Here is a 6000-nt window from a genome sequence, read left to right as displayed (position 1 = left end):
AGATAGATAGATAGATAGATAGATAGATAGATAGATAGATAGATAGATAGATAGATAGATAGATAGATAGATAGATAGATAGATAGATAGATAGATAGATAGATAGATAGATAGATAGATAGATAGATTTATTTTACAATTTTGTCCCACCTCATGTACCACACATGCCTTGAAATTGAATAGTGTTTAGAATTCCCGTAGGATGGTATCAATCCTGGGTGACAGCCCAAGTTTCAGCCTCTCACTACTTTTAAATGTTGTTTTTTCATAATAAGCAACAGATGCTATGGCACCTAGGAACATGCACTCCATATATATATACCCCCCACCCCCCACCCCCACCCTAAAGTCCACTAACAATAGAAAATGTGTTCAAGTTGTAATCACGGGCACAACTTGGTTCTAAAAGCTTGACAGCCAAAGTTCCATTACTTTAAAAGAAATACAATCTTGCCGAGACAAATGCAACAAATGGGAACAACTCGTGCACGCCAGAGTTTCTTCACAATACAGTACCAGCTCCTTACAGATGCTTGCATGTAAATGAGCTAGTATTAAAAGAAAGCTATAAAGAGTCAAGTTAACCTTTAACCCAGTCCACCTGCTGCTTAATTCTCTCTCTTTTCCGCACTGCTTTTTACGCACAACAAAGCTACAGAGCAATTAGAGGATTAATCCACAACAATCCAGGGCTAAACAAAGCTGGTGGGAGGGACAGTGAAAGCGTGAGGAATGAAATCAAAAACGAGTGTGTGCGTTTTGATGGTGCATGTGTGTGCATGCGCTGCAATCAGGTTTAATCTGATAAATCCCAGAGATGATTCCATGGGACTAGTAATAGATAAAAAGAGAGAAATTAAGTTTTCTGTGTCTCATTCATGTGTATTCATGAGATTAAAAATAATCACAAAGAGGAGAAAATGAATTTTAGTGCTTATCAGTTGGAGGAAATAGGTAGGAAGCAAATGTCTGACTTATACGTGATAAAATCTGGAACGTATAGTTCATCAATATATACTTTTTTTTTTACTTAGGTATGATCATGAAAGTATTCTCAAAAAGTTTTTTGCTTTTGTTGTGTTAGTTTAAGGCGACCATTTTGGAGATAACCGCTGTAGACGTCCTCTGTACACACCTCTATATGCAAACATGTGTTTTCATGTTCACACTAATTGTAATTGCACAAACATTAGCAGCAATTAGTCGTGCACTCTAAAGCAAGACGATAAAACGGAAACAGATTCACGCCACAGGAATGTGTAGTAATGACACACACACACAAACACACAAACACACACAGACTGTTTTGTTTTTTTCTTCTTTTTAAATGTATGTGCTAATTTTAAACATTGCTGCATGGTTTCTGTTACAGATGTAGAAGCAAAACATAAAAATGGAGAAAACATGCTTAGGCTTTTCACCACTGCAACATTTCCACGATATCAAACCAAATACACTGTACTTCTTTCTAGAGTTTAACCATGGGTGTAAGTAATGAATTACAAATACTCATGTTACGGTAATTAAGTAGATTTTTTTGGGTACTTGTACTTTTATGAGTATTTCTTTCAAGTGTGTAATTTTACTCATGCTTAAGTACAATTTAGACCATGTACTCTCCTTCGCTATAAAATCAGAGGTCACTACTGAGTACGGCCGCAACTTGAATTAATATTCAAACCGTTCATCTGCATCTTTGTACCAATAAGACTCTCGGATCGCGAATGTGCCAATTACCTATGATGTAAGCAAAGGACAACTCCGTAGAGTATGGACCGAAGATTTGGAGAAAAAGCCAAAATGGAGACAGACAACACTGTCAACAGAGAAAATGACGAGGTAAAGGCTGAGGACGAGTGCCCGTGGCCGTACCTGGAGGAATGTTTCATGTACAGAGGGCGAAAAGGAAACAGCGTACAGATGCAAACTTTGTTTGATCTCTACGGTGACAGCAGCTTACAAGACTTCAGCATCTAATCTCAAAAAACATATTGCGGTATACGAGGTTTTACAACTACATGTATGATATTGCTGTTTTATTTAGGGGTGCACCGATTGCAGTTTTCTGGCCGATCACGATCACCGATTTCTAAAAAGTCCGACCTTCCGATTTCGATTTTGGACGATACCGATTTTGTTTTATAAGAGTCACTGTCAGGTGTTATGAGGTCACAATGCACCTTCAATTTTCCAGTCTTATTTTATTGAAAAACATACCCTTGAACAATATCTTAGAAACAATACAAACTTGTTTTAACTGGCCATGAGATATTGCTCTGAAATATAAAAGAAATTCTGACAATCGTTGTTAAAACAAACAAAAAAAATCTGTAAAATTGGTTTCTCATACAAGTATCGGCCGATTTCCCAAAATTAAGGAAATCGGGGCCAATAAATCGGCCGGCTAATTCATCGGTGCACTCCTAGTTTTATTGTTTGTATGTGTGAGTTATTAGTTTGGCTAAGTACGCAAAGATCTTAGATCTTGTCACTGCCTTCGGTTTGTCTGGTACTAAAATAAGACGGGAATGAGCTTTGAAATGTGAATTGAATGCTGTTGTCAGAGTCTTAAATGGGGTTACTGGGAGAGATCATATCTCTCCAGTTTTAGCTTCTCTCCATTGGCTCCCTGTCAAATCCAAAATTGAAGTCAAAATCTTACTTCTAACCTACAAAGCCCTCAACAACCTAGCTCCATCTTATATTACAGATCTTATCGTTCCATATCTTCCTAACAGAGCACTTTGTTCTCAGACTTGCGGTCCCTAGAGTTTCCAAAACCAAAATGGGAGGCAGATCTTTCAGTTCTCAGGCTCCTCTCTTGTGGAACCAACTTCCAGTTTCTGTCCGTGAGGCTGACACATTGTCCAGTTTTAAGACTTTCCTTTTTGATAAATCCTATAGTTAGGGTTGGCTTGGGTTTCCCGAGCTATCTCTTAGTTATGCTGCTATAGGCTTTGACTGCTGGAGGCCAAACTGACTACATTTCTTCACTCTGCTGCTTCTTTACTTACTCTGCTCAACCTGTTTTGTATTTGTATTTTTTGTTTCTATCCTTAACATGTGTTTTTGTCTTTCAGGTACACCTGCACCTACATCTGGACCTGACATTCTGTGTTCGTCTGTCTCTCCTTCCTGTCCTCTCAAACCAGCCGGTCAAAGCAGATGGCCGCTTGTCCTGAGCTGGTTCTGCTGGAGGTTTCTTCCTGTTAAAAGGGAGTTTTTCTTTCCACTGTTGCCACTGTGCTTGCTCAGGATGGGAGACTGCAACGAAGAGAAGCTTTAACGAGTCTGCTGCCTCCTTAGATAAAAAACTTTACTAATTGGCTTTTCTATGTATGTGAATGTTTCTGTAAAGTGCCCTGAGACAACTTTGTTGTGATTTGGCACTTCATAAATGAACTGAATTGAATTTAAATTTAGCTATTATATATAGTAAATCCAATTGAACGCCGTCTATCGACAACACAATAAAACATCAGTTGGTTAACAAGTAAATAATACTCTGAGTAGTTTTTTAAAGAGTACTTTGTACTTTTACTTAAATATTTTTACAACACCAGTCCTTTTACTTGTAATTGAGTACAATTTAAGCTGTGTAACAGTACTTGTACTTGAGTACAAATGTTCAGTACTCTTTCCACCTCTGAGTTTAACATAAATAAAAATTCTTAATGTTCTGCTCGTTTGCTCATCTTCCATAGGCATGTGCTACATGTGAATTTGTGGGTAAAGCTGCTCAGAAGCAGTGGGTTTGAGGGCTAATGCGGCGCATGCGACAGGATTTACTACTTGTCAGTGGTGTCATTCCGCTGCTTATTTCATTGGGGAGCAACCTCTTTGAATTGTAGCTCGGACATAAAACACTGTGGTTTATGAATTATGCATCTCTTTAAGAATGGAATTATGTCTCATGGTTAAGCCAGTGTGTTAAACACTTGGCACTGACACATCATCCCCCTAATGCTAACAGGTTAAGAGCTGTTTACATGTGTGCTGCCTGCCAACAACAACATAACTGTCCTTTATTTTGTTCCCTTTGATTCTAATTGAACCCATTACTCTTGCTGCCAACAGAGCAACCTTTTGGGATGACTGCTTGTTGTTTAAATATATCATTGTTGCTTGCATTTTGGCATATTTGTGTCGCACACAATTTACACACTAGTGCGTTTAGCTGGATAATACGACGGAGCTTTAGGGCCACGCTAAGGAAAAAAAAAATTAAAGCCATAAAATTATGAGAATGAAGTTGTATGATAAAGAAGTCAGTAGTATTACGAGAATAAAGTAAAATTATGAGAATAAACTCATAATATTATGAGAATGAACTCATAATATTTTTACCAGAATAAAGTTGTATCTGAATTCCGACATGATATGATGATTTCCCACATTTTAACTGTGGTAAAATGAAGAATGTTGAGCATTCTTATGATAAACTGAAGCCGTATGGCATTGCATTTAATGGCTGCGTTGACGGATTTAGCCGTGACTTAATGTGGATGGAGGCATATTTCACAAAGAGTGACCCAAAAGTGATTGTGGACTACATAAACACAGTGAACAGCACTCACAATTCAACACTTGATTTCTCAATAATTTAGCTTCGGATTGGTCATTTGCTGACACGCCTACTGGATTGATTGACAGGTCTCGTCATGGATCTGACTCGTGGAAAAAACAAACAAACACGAGAGCTGCAAAAAGTCTCGTACAACTTTATTCTTGTAATATTAAGACTTTATTCAACTTTATTCTCATAATACTACGACTTTATTCTCGTAATTTTATGGCTTTTAATTTTTTTTCTTAGCGTGGCCCTAAAGCTCCGTCGTAGGATACAACTAAGCGTAAAAAGTTCAAATGAGAAACCAGAAGAGATTTAGCATGTTTAAATCTTTAAAGGACCTTTAAGTAACTGATTTTGATTTGGTATTTCCATCTACTACTCCTCTAAAATCAAAACAACATTTCTGAAACCTCAACCATCACCTCCACCAATGTACACATTAATACACAGTGATAGCTCGTAGTCCGTTCCGGTCTTACTTCTTTCTGTTTTGCTTCATCTCCATGGTTTCACACTTCTCTCAGCGGTGGTGCCCACTTGTCTTTCTTTTAAGGCAGATCATATTACCGCTCGCTAAAAAACATTCCTGTTTCTCTCCCCCACTGGCTTCCTCCGCTCTGCTAACCAACCAGACTACTTCCATTTGTACGAGTGAAATGGACAGACAGATACATAGAGAGAAACTAACAATGACGAGTTTTCCACACTGCAGAAACAGTTCCCTTCCTTTAACAGGAGAACAAAAGAGGTGGCCTGAGCTGCTCCTACCTCTGTTTTTTAATTAAGCATGTCCCCCTTGCTTTCACACGCATGCACACGGACACAGGCTGACAAACACACCCACACACAAACACACACACAGAAACGGACACACATAACATTAAGGTAATTAAAGTGGCAGATCAGATCCAGTGAGAGGCAAATAATAGCCCAGGAATGCCTGCTTTGGACACTGCACAAGTTCTGATGGTTGAAAGGGGATAAGAGACTCCTTAGTCTTTTGTTTTTCTCCACCCGCCCCTTTGCTCTCTTTCAACTATCCTTCCATCTGCCTTTCAGTAGCTCCGAGGCAGTCTGACAGAGGAAATATATATTTTAGTTATTTGGATTTTGTACATTTTAATAAAAATTCAAGTGCAGTAGTCTCTCGCTACTTCGCGGTTCGACTTGCGCAGACTCGCTCTTTCGCGGTTTTTCAATGATTGTCAACTTTAATATTAATCACATGATTGGTATGGGTTAATTAAAAAAAAAAAAGACTTCAAACAGGCACTGCCATTTTGTAGTTTTCTTTCAAAAAGCTTATACTTTAAGGGCAGTCAAAAAAACTGCACTACCCAGAAGTCAACAGTGCCGGACGCTGCTTTCCGCCAAAACAGAGGGGAAGTTTTGATATGCGTATCTACGCTATCTATTAAGCTCACAGA

General features: G+C 38.5%; 1 protein-coding gene across 2 annotated transcripts in view; it reads right to left on the bottom strand.

Annotated features, from left to right (window-relative positions):
- The window catches only part of zfhx4 (zinc finger homeobox 4), a 96422-nt gene that overhangs the window by 70212 nt on the left and 20210 nt on the right, over positions 1-6000 (bottom strand). The window lies entirely within an intron of this gene.

The sequence above is a fragment of the Nematolebias whitei genome, chromosome 20 (genome assembly GCF_014905685.2).
Source record: "Nematolebias whitei isolate Nwh7 chromosome 20, NemWhi1, whole genome shotgun sequence".
In the NCBI taxonomy this organism is placed as follows: Eukaryota; Metazoa; Chordata; class Actinopteri; order Cyprinodontiformes; family Rivulidae; genus Nematolebias; species Nematolebias whitei.
This window is presented reverse-complemented; position numbering and strand designations above follow the sequence as displayed.